Genomic DNA, 12696 nt, shown 5'->3' on the forward strand with positions numbered 1-12696 from the left:
CATATGCACTTGGATCTATTTTTGGATTTTCATCAATCTGTGCACCAATACTGCATTATTGTAATTACAGAAGCCTTAAAATATGTTTGATATCTTATAATGTGAGGATCCCTTATTGCTCTTATTTTTTAAGTTTTTTTTCCCTGGCTACTCTTACTAGCTTTTATTCTTATAAATTTTATAATCAACTTCTGATGCTCCAGGGGGAAAAAAGATGGCATTTTGGGAGTGGAAGGTCTCATTAAATTTGCAAATTAACTTATGGAGAGCTGACATTTTTACAACCTTAAATTTTTCTACTCAAGAGCATGGCATGTACATCAGCCTGCTCCAGTGCCCATATTTGCATTTCAGGAACTTCTTTTTGTCTTCCCGTAGGTTTTACACATTCCTTGTAAAATTTATGTTTAAATACTTTTCAAGTTTTTGTATTATAAATGTAGTCTGCTCTGCTGTTATTTTATTTTTTATATTTATGAAGACTTTTGGTTTCTGCGTGTTAATTTTATCTTACTCTTTTACTAAATTCTCAATATTCAGGGCAGTTTTTCCATATTCTTTCAGTTCAGTTCAGTCGCTCAGTCGTGTCCAACGCCTTGCAACCCCATGAATCACAGCACGCCAGGCCTCCCTGTCCATCACCAACTCCTGAAGTTCACCCAAACTCATGTGCATCGAGTCGGTGATGCCATCCAGCCATCTCATCCTCTGTCATCCCCTTCTCCTCCTTCCCCCAATCCCTCCCAGCATCAGGGGCTTTTCCAATGAGTCAACACTTCTCATGAGGTGGCCAAAGTATTGGAGTTTCAGCTTCAGCATCATTCCTTCCAATGAACACCCAGGACTGATCTCCTTCAGAATGAACTGGTTGGATCTCCTTGCAGTCCAAGGGACTCTCAAGAGTCTTCTCCAACACCACAGTTCAAAAGCATCAATTCTTGGCGCTCAGCTTTCTTCACAGTCCAACTCTCACATCCTTACATGACCACTGGGCTTTTCCAAATACATATGGTTGCATCATCTGCAAAAAGAGATAGTTTTTACTTCTCCTTTCTTATTCTAACACCTCTATTTCCTCTTTCTTATCTGATTTTATTGGGGAACACCTCCAATGCGTGTCAGCTACAATGTGCTATGTTAAAATGTGCTGTTAGATTTTGTTTGCTATTGTTTTTGTTTGTTTGCTAGTATTTTATTTAAGACTTTTCTATCTGCGTTCCTAGATGAGATTCACGGGGCCTGTTTCTGAGCACTTCTGTGGTAACCATGGCCTAAGCATGAGTAATAGCAAGAACTACTAAGATTCTCGTGAACTTCACTCTCAACTTCCTCCACACTGGCTGCTATCCTCACCTCCCTCCCCTTCGCTTCCTTTCTGTTGTCTTCCTTTGGTTTTTAAATTTTTCTTGACTCACCCTCATGTTTGCTTCCTGTTTCTTCTCTTTTCTGGGAAGCAATGAGGCCTGGTGGTGCTGGGTAAGTCCTGGGAATGGATGAGGCCCGATGGTATTGGCTAAGTGAATAGACCTCAGACTCACACAGACCAGCCCAGTACTGAATCACAGCTCAGCCACGTACCAGTCTTGTGACTTTGGGCCAACTGTGGAATCTTTTCAAGCCTGAACTTTCTCATCTGTAAAATGGAAGTAGTGTTAATGCCTTACTTCACAGTACTGCTGATGTGAGTAACACGTTAAAGAGACAGTACAATTAGCATGTGTCTGCCATAGCTATTTACCAGGCCCACTCTTTCTTCCTGAGAATACCTTTAAAAACATTTCCCTTCTTCCTTGTAGTTAGGGGTGGCCATGTGTGTGCTAGCCAATGGAATGTGATCAAAATCATGTGTGACACTTCTAGGTGAGGCCCGTAAAAAGCGTCCCACAGGTACTCGTCCATGCTTTTTCTCTTTTGCTAGTTTGATGTAGACAAGCAAGGCAAAGATAGTGAAGCTGCAATGCAGAAGGAGGCTGGGCCCCTCCATTGCCAGATGGAAGAGCTTCCTTGCTTGCTGGGTTGCTCAGTCATTTCTGACTCTTCGAGACCCCATGGACTGTAGCCCACCAGGTTCCTCTGTCCATGGAACTGTCCAGGCAAGAATCCTGGAGTGGGCTGCCATTCCCTTCTCCCAGGATCTTTCCAACCCAGAGATCAAACCCGGGTCTCCTGCATTGCAGGGAGGTTCGTTACCCTCTGAGCCACCAGGGAAGCCCTGGAATAGAGTCACCCGCTGATCAGAGACACGGCTTCAGACTCTGGTGAACACACAGAGAGCTCCTGCCACGTCTGACCCACTGCCGTTTCCAGGCGTCTCCACCCTCGCCGTGCTCGGTGGGCAGGCTCTCCTGCTCCCCCTTCCCCTCTGCCCGCCCCTGTGACCCGCGCAGCGCCCGCTCCCCCAGCCTGTCCTCACCCCCTGGGGCAGCAGGTGCGTCCTCAGTCTCTGTGCTCCCACGGCCCACAGCTGGGGCTTGGGGAGGTTAGTGGGCTGAACAAGGACCGCGTGTGCAGTGTGAAGAGGCACCAGATCCATGTTCTGAAAACAACGGAAGGCTGGCTGATGTCTGCAAAAGGCTGTGGAAATAACACACGCGCCGTCTCGTCCAGCTTCAAGTCTCAAAGCGAACCGTCGGCCCAGTCACAGCTCCGGTCTCTGCCGGGACGGCTCTCAGTGCAGCCCTCGGGTCTGCGCTGGTGCCGACGGCGCGGGCGGCACAGCCCTGCGTCCCCCACCAGTGAGCTCCAAGCCCCGGCTCTGTGTGGAGCTGGCTGTGCCGTCTCGGACACGCTGCCCCTGCCCCGGCCCAGACGCAGCCCCTCACCCCTCCAGCTCGGAGAGTGTGTCTGGGAGGAGGGAGACAGTCTGACGGAGGTGGGCCTGGGGAGCGACAGGGCCTGAGGCTGGGGCAGACCCACGGCTTCTCTGGGTCCCACGCGGCGTCCAGTCAGCGAGTGCAGAATCGCGTGTCCAGGCCTCGGTTCCCCCGCCTCAGTCACTCAGCTCCAGCATCTTAGGGCTCCACACTCCCCAAAGGGAGGCCATTACCTTAGGAAAAGATTCTGGGGGCTGCTGCCACCCTAGAGTGGAAGTGCAAGTCGCTCAGTCGTGTCTGACTCTTTGAGACCCCATGGACTATACAGTCCCTGGAATTCTCCAGGGCAGAAAACTGGAGTGGGTAGCCTTTCCCTTCTCCAGGGGATCTTCCCAACCCAGGGATCGAACCCTGGCCTTCCACGTCGTGGGCAGATTCTTTAGCAGCTGAGCCACCAGGGAAGCCCGCCACCACCAGAAGTCACACAAAATTAGAACAGTACTAGAAATACGGCAGTCCAAATGAGTTCTGATTTTTTTTTCATGGTCATTATTCTGACAGGGCTTTTACAACATTCCATACCAACGTCTTTCTAAAATGCTTTCTTTTCCCTCGCTTATTGCTGCTGCCTCTGTTTGCTGCCTTCTTCACTCCCGCTGGGCCTCCTGCCTTGGGACCCAGGAGGCAGGCGGGGCTCGTCAGAAAGCGCCCTGAGCGGAGCCCCCCTGCCCCCGCGGGCAGTGCTAACGCCCCTCACCCGTGCGGGAGGGGAGCCAGGCCCCCAGCTCCTGCGGGCTCGGAGGGGGCGCGAAGGCCCGCAGGTGCGGGGCTGAGGCTGCGACAGAGGCCTCGGGCAGCGGGAGCGCAGCCGGGAGCGCAGCCGGGAGGGGGCGAGCAGGCAGGGCCGGGGAGAGGCCGCGGCTCAGCCTGCGGCGGGGCTGCGGGCAGCGAGGGCCGGGGGCTTCGTGCCGCTGAGGCCGGCGGGAGGCGGGCGGCGGGGACGAGGGGGCCCCACGCCTTCCGGCCGTTCCTCTGGGGTTCCCGCAGCGGCAGGGGAGCGGGACCAGCGAAACGCACCCCCTTCAGAGCCAGGCTGACCAGACCCAACCCTGGGCCCCATCATGGCCTTGGGAGCATCACTTCCTGTTTTCTGAGACAAGACTTGGTCCAAACGGGAAAGGATCATAAAGGCCAACTAGTCTCGTGGGAACAAGGAGCTCTTCAAGAACCTGCTGGGAGAAGGCAAGCAGGAGCCAGGACTTCCGACTCCACCCAAGTGCTTCACCCAGCACATCGTTGTGAATATCGGGTACCCACCGACATTCAGCCGCCAGTTCCCCGCATTTAACGCTCATCCCTCCGACTCCATTCAACCGCCCTTACGCCGCATTCCATCTGCGCTCCTCTGTCACCCATCCACCCACCTGTCAGCCTACCCAGCTAGTCTGTATCCGCCCCTCTACCCCCATCCCAGCCACCATCCATCCATCTGCCCACCTGTCTACCCATCTTTCCATCCAACCACCGTGACATCCATCAGCCTGAAGGAACAGGGCAATGACTTGGGTACATGACGAACAGTTTTGCCATAGGGCGTGAGAAGCTACAATTATTACTATTAAACTCTTTGTTCCAAACTCAATTCAGTGATTACTGAGTTTCTATTAAGTTCACAGCATTGTGTTAAGCACTGCTCAGTAGGGGCAGGGATTCAGGAAAAAAGCCCCAAAACAAAATATTTCCTCCTAAAGAAATATGACAACTGAAAGCAATTTTAGACCTTGGGTTGGGTCTTAGGCTGGGAAAATAAAAGAAGTATAAAGAATACTATTGAGACAATTGACGAGATTCTAATATGGATTGTAGAACAGACAATAGTATATTGTTGGTATGTTTAATTTCCTGATTTTTGTAACTGTACTGTGGTTATGTAAGAAAATATCCTTTTTCTTAGGAAATTCACACTGAAGTGTTTAGGGATAAAGTGACTTGAAATTTCTGACTTACTTGAAATGATTTCAGAAAAAAAACATTATTTTTATCATATATGTAAATATATATAATGTGTAATATATAAATATGCTATATATGGTAATGTATACAAGGAGGAAGAGGGAGGAAGCAAATGGGGCAAAAAGTGGGCGATTGATGGATTTGGGTCAAGATTATATGGGGGAGCCCTCCAGCCAGAGTAAAATCCTAAAGTAAGGAAACCCCAAGAAAAGGAAAAAGAATATATGGGGGACCCTTTACTAGTCTTGCAAAATTTGTTTGTTTGAAATGACATGAAATTAAAAGCCATTTTCCCAACTCAATAGTTCCGTTGTCGTGGAGCTTATAATTTAGATGAAGGAGATACTCGCTGGAAACCCAAATAGGAGGAAGACAAGCTGTGTATTAATCTGTGAGTGTTCATGTTGCCTTCCCCCACCCTGCAATGTCTGTAATAAAAAGCGAGAGGGCAGAGAATGAAAGAAAAACGGTAGGGGGTGGGTCTAGGGTGGGCTTGTGAGAGCTGCAGCTTCAGGGTGGATGAGAACTTGGGGGCTGCAAAGGAGCTTCTGAGAATCTGCCATGGATTATGAATTTGATTCTTTTTCAAGAAACAAGAAGGACTGAAATGTCTTTAAAAAGTACTTTCGGGTGCTTGACTGTCTTTGAGTGCAACTTTATGCAAAGACTGACTAACAGGGAGCCCTGCGTCTTATCCCAGTATGACTAGCCCCCATCAGTGACGACTGCAGCGGAGGTGACTGGGGAATGGGCTGGTCAGAGAAGACAGAGGCTTGAGAGGTAAGTGGCAGCAGGTTAGGCAGAGAGGAAGAGGAGATAACGGGAACCCAGGTGACAGAGCGTCACCTGCTTATTTAACTCCTATGAAGAGCACATCACGAGGAATGCTGGGCTGGAGGAAGCACAAGCTGGAATCAAGATTGCTGGGAGAAATATCAGTAACCTCAGATATGCAGATGACACCACCCTTATGGCAGAAAGTGAAAAAGAACTAAAGAGCCTCTTGATGAAAGTGAAAGAGGAGAGTGAAAAAGTTGGCTTAAAGCTCAACATTCAGAAAACTAAGATCTTGGCATCTGGTCCCATCACTTCATAGGAAAGAGATGGGAAACAGTAGAAACAGTGGTAGACTTTCTTTTTGGGGGCTCCAAAATCACTGCAGATGTTGACTGCAGCCATGATATTAAATGACGTTTGCTCCTTGGAAGAAAAGCTATGACAAATCTAGACAGTGTATTAAAAAGCAGAGACATTATTTTGCCAACAAAGGTCTGTCTAGTCAAAGCTATGGTTTTTCCAGTAGTCATGGAAGGCTGAGTGCCGAAGAATTGATGCTTTTGAACTGTGGTGTTGAAGAGACTCTTGAGAGTCTCTTGGAAAGCAAGGAGATCCACCCAGTCCATCCTAAAGGAAATCAACCCTGAATATTATTAGAAGGACTGATGCTAAAGCTGAAACTCCAATACTGTGGCCTCCTGATGCGAAGAACTGACTCATTTGAAAAGACCCTGATGCTGGAAGGGATTGGGGGCAGGAGGAGAAGGGGACGACAGAGGATGAGATGGTTGGATGGCATCACCGACTCAGTGGACATGAGTTTGAGTAAACGCCGGGAGTTGGTGATGGACAGGGAGGCCTGGCATGCTGTGGTTCATGGGGTCGCAAAGAGTCGGACACGACTGAGCGACTGAACAAAACAAGGTAACGGAGGGGAAAGGCACAGAGAAGACAGGTTTTTATGAAGCCCGGCGCCAGGCTCACTTACACCCTTCATTTAATCCATACAGTACATCCACACGATAATCCCTGCTAACTACTCACTGTTAGTTCTACTTTGCAGATAAGGGAACTGGGTCACGGAGAGATTGGCTGTACTGCTGGTAGGGGCAGAAGTAAGAAGTGCACGGCTCTAAAGACCTGTGACGCCACAGTGCCTCAGGAAAGGGCACGGTTCAAAGAGACGGCAGCCCTCACCTGGGACGATGGTGACCACTTCAATGAGTTACCGTGCAGCGGGAGGTCCTGGGAAGGAACACAGAACTAACAAGCCACCACCAGCAAGAGGAGATCGGGAAAGGTCAAAGGAGGGAGGAGGCGCCCGTCCACATGTCCTGCCCACGTCCCAGAGTCCTTCCACGGGGGTCCATCTTGACTGAGCAATGCGCATACCGCCAGGAAGGGTTCCAAGTCAGGACGCTGGCCAGAGACGGCCTGGAAACTCATCTCATCAGCATCAAACCCAAGACTGGGAGCCCCGCGGCAGGGCGCTCCCCTGGGCCCCTCACCCTGCTGTCCTCCGCCCGGGCGCCCCTCCCAGTGAAGGCTCTTCCCTGTGTGCACGTCTCCCTGGACAGGTCGCGTCTGAGTGTGAGACAAGAGCCCTCTCTCGGGCTCTGGAAGGGGTCCCCCGTTCTTACCAGGAGTAAGATCCCAGGCTTCACAAACGCAGATATCCAGAAAACTACTTCGAGAGAAAGGGCTTGGTGGACATGGAGTAGGAAGGATCTGGGCTGGGGATTCCAAGCCCCAGTTACCCAGCCGCCCCAGCACTGACGACAAAGAGGGCGACCGCTCAGGGCTGGCCGACCTCTCAGCCTGATGGCGCCTCCTCGGGGTGCGGACCGCCAGGCACACACACGCGGGGAGGAGGGGTGTGCTGCTGTGGCAGACTCCAGCTGTGAACTGCCGGCTGCCGCTTCCCGCTCTCTCCTGCCACAGGATGGGGGAAGCCCCCGCTCCCCGCTAGTGGGTGATCTCTGGACTCACCCCAGCTGCTCAGTTAGTCCAGCCTTCCTGCTTGGTAGACTGGACTGCAGCCCAGCCCCCTTGGCCAGCCCTGAGTCTGGAACCAACCCTTTCTGGATGGGACGAGGGGCTGAGCGTGTGATACAGGCCTGTGTCGGGAGGGACGGCCTCTGGGCGGTGAGGGGAGCAGTGAAAGCCAGAGAAGAAGGTCATTGGGATTCAGCAAAGCAGGGTTCCCCTGACCGGGCCAGAGCCGTCTCCTGTCAGCCGACGGTGAAGGACGGCAGGCCCCGTGGGGCGGCTGAGCCACGAATGGAAGGCGCCTGGGCCTCTGATGGACGGTCAGGCCGACAACTGACACGCCACCCTGCATGCTCATCAGGACGAGTGTGGCCAGAGGAGACTTCTGCTGCGGCAGTCTGTCACATTTTGGGCCCGTTTGTTATAGCAGTTAGCTGCTCACTCACACACAGTCTGAATCACCAGGGTGTCGTGCAGAGCACCCTGCTCCCGGCTCTGCCACCAATTCACTCGGTCATCTTGGACTACTCACTGCTCTGGGCCTTGGTTTCACCATCTGCGAGGAAAGAGGGTCAGTTAATAGGTTTCCAAAGTCTCTTCCACAATTCCACAAGTCTGTTCCTAAAAGGTGGGTGGTAGTATTTGAGAATAGAAACCCAGTCAAATATTTGACAAAATGACCCAAACATCCTTACTAATAACCTGGTAAAGTGGAACCTTGCAGTTTATGGGTGGGGATCGGTTGATTAATGATGTCTAAGGACCACTGATAAGTAGATCAGTAACAACAGGGAAAGGAGGTCTCTAGCGCCATGCTACAGGGCTCTTAAAATCAATGATTTGGATGACGACATAGAAAGGAAGCTGAATAAATACAGATCTTCCTCAACTTGCGATGGGGTTACATCCCGCTATATTCATGGGTTTATCTAGAGACCTTCTCATATTAGCCTACGGCTGGGCAAAATTACTGAAACAAAGGCTGTTTCATAAGTAAATATTGAATATCTCATGTCATATATTGAAGACTATACTGAAAGTGGAAAGCAGAACAGTGGCCTGGATACAGAATGGTTGTGAGTGTACGGGTTGTGTACTCTCAAGATTGCTGACTGGCTAGGAGCTGTGGCTCATCGCCCAGTATCACGAGAGAGGATGGTACCACATCTCACAGACAGGAAAAGATGAAAATTCAAAATCTGAAGCATGATTTCCATTGAACACATATGGCTTTTGCACCATCATGAAGTCAAAAAATTGTTGTAAGTCAGGGACAGTCTATAACAAAGCTGGGAGGGCTGGTTCATAGATGGATGAGGGACTTACGGTTCAAAATAGTCTCTGTTAGGCAAGAAGTTGGGACAAAGGCTACAAATAAAAAGTGAACCAAGATGAATGCAGGTCCTACAAAACTCAAGGGCCAGGGCCCTTGTTTTGGCAACAGGCCTTAGCAACAGGCTGCGCGAGAGTGCCCTGGACACTCCTGCTGACCACAGGCTCTCGTGGAGCCAACGTCAAGTCATGGCTGCCGAGACACGCAGATTCTGGGCCTGCACCAAGCACACACAAGGATCCCAGGAGGGGACACCTTGGGAAGTGTCCATCCCGAAGGTCAGGCCATACCTGGGATTTCCTGTTCCGTTTAAGGGACCACTGATGCTTCAGAATAGGAATGAGAACAGTCTTTCTGTAAAGGGTCAGACACTAAATGTTTTAAGCTTGGTAGGTCATACAGTGTTCGTGTTAACTATTCAGCTTGGCCTTTGTAAGTCAAAAGCAGCCATAGACAATAATTGAGTAAGTGTGGCTATGTCCGAATAAAACTTTATTTACAAAACATGGAGTGGGCCAGATTTGGTCTTTGGGCTGTTGTCTGCAATCCCTACTTAGAAAGAGGCGACATAAATGACTGGAGTTGTCAGGGTCCTGGAGGCTCAGGCATAGGTGAATTGGCGAAAGAAACAGGTGGGATTCAGTGTGGAGAGTTAGGCGTGCCCACCCAGTGGTCCTCGACGGAAAACCATGATGGGGGGAAGTCATAAAGAGGCTTATTTGCCTTCATGTCAAGGAAGACCCCATAAATCAGCAAAGAGATGATTCTGTGTCTTCAGAGGTGAGCACGCAGAAACTGGGGGGTGGGGGAATTGGACTGGGTGCTCTTTAATGCCTAGTCTTACTCTGGAGTAAAAAACTGTTCTGCCTCCCGTGACGTCCCTGTGTTCCCTTCCTTCCCAGTACTCAGTGTGGAGCTGGTACACCTGTCCCACAGAGTGAGGCATGAATAATACACGGGAGAGGCATCACAGTCCCTTTGATCATTGGCATCAGGAGGTGGGGAGACAGGGGGACATTTGTAGAACTGCCTTGATGGGAGACTTGTGGTGAGCCTGGTGGGCGCGGGGACGGTGGGGGGGGCTCTGGCTGCAGACACGCTCCCCTGCCCCCCTGGGTGAGAGAAAGCTGGCTCCTCAAATGGGAGAACTGGCCCAGGACTGAGCGTTTAGAGCTCCCACTGTAACCAGAATGGATGCGCTCAATCCACTGGTCTTTCAGAGTATAGGCACCTTGGCGCCCGCAGATGGAAATGCAAGCCTCCTTGGTCAGTTTTGACTGACGCCGGAAGGAAGCTTGCTAACAGAAGCGGGGCCTCCAGGTTTCTTGACTCAGCATTCTGGACCCCGTCACCTCAGTTCTGTAAGGTCGTGACCGCCCTTGTCCAGGTCTTACTCATTCAATCTTGGAATTAACCAGAGGTGCCAGCCACAAGGCTTTGCTTACTAGGAAGAGAAACTCCAACTCACCTGACCGCACAGAAGCAGAGAAGCAAGTGACTCATCACCAAAGGCCTGAGACCCAAACCCAAGTTAGTGAGATGCCTGCTCAGGTAAGAGACTCCCCAATTCCAGTTAGCTTCAACAGGGAAGAAATACATCCATTATGTCAACCGCAATCCTCTGGTAACATGGAACCCCGCCTCCCTGGTTACAGCTGATTGGATCAGGGGAAAGCACTGGACTCAGAGCAGCCAATCAGTGGCCCGGCCGACAGGCAGTGGGATGTGTAGAGCGGGAGTCCATCCAATCGAGGCACCAGCAATAAAGATGTCCTGGTTAGAGCTCCTTTTTGGAAATTTGGTCCTGAGAGTTGGAGTAAGACCTAAGATCCTTAGAGGGAGCTGGAGACAAAAGTCCCAACCAAGGTAGTGAGTGGAGGAGTTTGAGCACACGGACACAGAAGCCAGGGGAAAGCAAGGAGCTGACGTGGAGAGGAGCTGCCCATCTGGAAAGCCAGAGCTGAAGCAGATGTTTCCTGGCCTCCAGTTTGTCCTGGTCTTTTTGCGTTTCTCCAGGGAGTTTGCCAGGGATGTCATGCCCAGTGACGGGCCTGGTGAAGTTGCCAACTTTGCTGCTCTCACAGTGTCTTTATACACGACCTCCCATCACCCCCCAGTATCACCAGACTGGGTGAGAGGAGAGAAGTGGACCCCCTGGGATTCTGAGTCGGTCTCGTGTAGCAGACTCCCTGGGTCAGGTTCTCAGGGCCTGCAGGAGACAGGAGAGGGCGCTGGGAGTGGCATTCAGATCTCTGGTCTCCTGGATGTCCTGACTCCAGCCCTAGGCCAGGGGCTTCTCTGGTCCCGTGGGGGTGAACACTGGGCAGCCAAGGCCGGGAAACTCAGCCGACAGAGGTGCCTCGCACATATGGGCAGCTGGCATTGCCTTCTGCCCTGGCCTTACCCGGGAAGGCCAGTGTGGGGTCCAGGCAGTGGGGAGGGGAAGTGGAGACCAGGTCTCCAGACCTCCACACACCCTCATTTCATTAGGAGAGGGCTCCTGGAGTTTCTCAGACAATGGAGACTGTCCAGATACAGCAGAGGCTGGGGGTGCAGTCACAGGATCCAACCAAACTCCTGGGTCTGCCGGTTACTGGGCAAGTCACCCAACCTCCCTGGGCCTCTACTTGCCCATCTGTGAAATGGGGAAGATGATAGTACCTACCACACAGCAGTGAGAGGGTTAAATGAGCTCAGATGCATAAAGCACTTGGTATGGTGCCGGGTCCATAGTAGGTGCCCAGTAAACATCACGCCAGGGTTCAGGGAAGGGTATGGAGGATCTAGAGAAAGGAGAGAAGAACAAGGAGAGGAAGCTCAGAAGAAGACGGGAATGAAGCGGGCAGAGGAAGGGGAGCCACTGGGTGCTGCCCCTCCCTCCCTGGGCCTGCTTGGGGCTCCCGCTCTTGTTCTTCCCTCCCCCATATGTTCTTCAGAATTCTGAGGAGTTCTGCTTCCACCCCCAGCAGTTGCCATGGTGACGGAACCCTGGACCCAGTGGAAAGTTCTCTGCGCTTGGCAACGGGACCGCAGCGCCCCGCCCCCTGCCTGCCTGTGCGTGGGCGGCCGGCTCCGGCTGCCGCAGGGCCTCCTGTCTCCACTGGGACACAGCCCCCCAGAATCCAGGCCGGGAGCCCCTGCACCACCAGCACCGATGGCCCTCAGAGGGCATCCAGTCTGTCCCTCTGCAGGTGGGACGCTGAGCCAGAGAGGCGACGTGCGTGACGCAGGCCTCCTGACTGCCCTGGGCCCTCTCCCTTGGGTGCAGCTGTGAGTCCTGCTGGCGGGGTGCTGGGGACGCCACAGGCAGGACCGAGTCCACGGCAGGGCGGCCAGCTCTGGGGAACTGCGTGGTTGCTAAGACCAGGGGGACACAGGAAATCCCGGAGACCCTGGGGAGAGCGCCACTGACCCCCGCCCCAGCACAGTTCTCAGTGGGCTTTGCGGGGGGCCATTTTTGTTCTCCTCCCAACAGCTCCGACTTTCAGCCAGAGTGAGAAGGTTGCAACGCCAGCCTTTAGCAAGCCTCCCCTGGCCTTCCCTGGTGGGGCCCATGCCCCGCCTCAGCCCCGCCTCCAGCCCTTCCCTCCCCCAGACCGAGCCTTGGTTCCCAGAAGGAGTCACTGTCTCCTTCAAGGGTCAGGAGGTCCCGGCTTCTTTTACTTCTCATCTACTTCGTTTCTTTAGTGTGATTTTCTTCTGTGGATCCATGTTTTCAAAACTTTGTCTCGGGCTTCCCTGGTGGTCCAGTGGTGAAGAATCCGCCTGCCA

At 52.2% G+C, this 12696-nt stretch overlaps 1 long non-coding RNA gene across 1 annotated transcript; it reads right to left on the reverse strand.

Moving 5' to 3' along the window:
- Positions 1–4244: 4244 nt before the first annotated feature.
- LOC139185425 (uncharacterized) lies at positions 4245–11835 on the reverse strand. Its single transcript, XR_011569055.1, has 3 exons — positions 11591–11835; positions 10394–11134; positions 4245–8148 (listed from the first exon to the last, which is right to left on the reverse strand). It is a non-coding gene; the product is annotated as an uncharacterized lncRNA (long non-coding RNA).
- Between the last annotated feature and the right edge of the window lie 861 nt (positions 11836–12696).

The sequence above is a fragment of the Bos indicus genome, chromosome 10 (genome assembly GCF_029378745.1).
Source record: "Bos indicus isolate NIAB-ARS_2022 breed Sahiwal x Tharparkar chromosome 10, NIAB-ARS_B.indTharparkar_mat_pri_1.0, whole genome shotgun sequence".
In the NCBI taxonomy this organism is placed as follows: Eukaryota; Metazoa; Chordata; class Mammalia; order Artiodactyla; family Bovidae; genus Bos; species Bos indicus.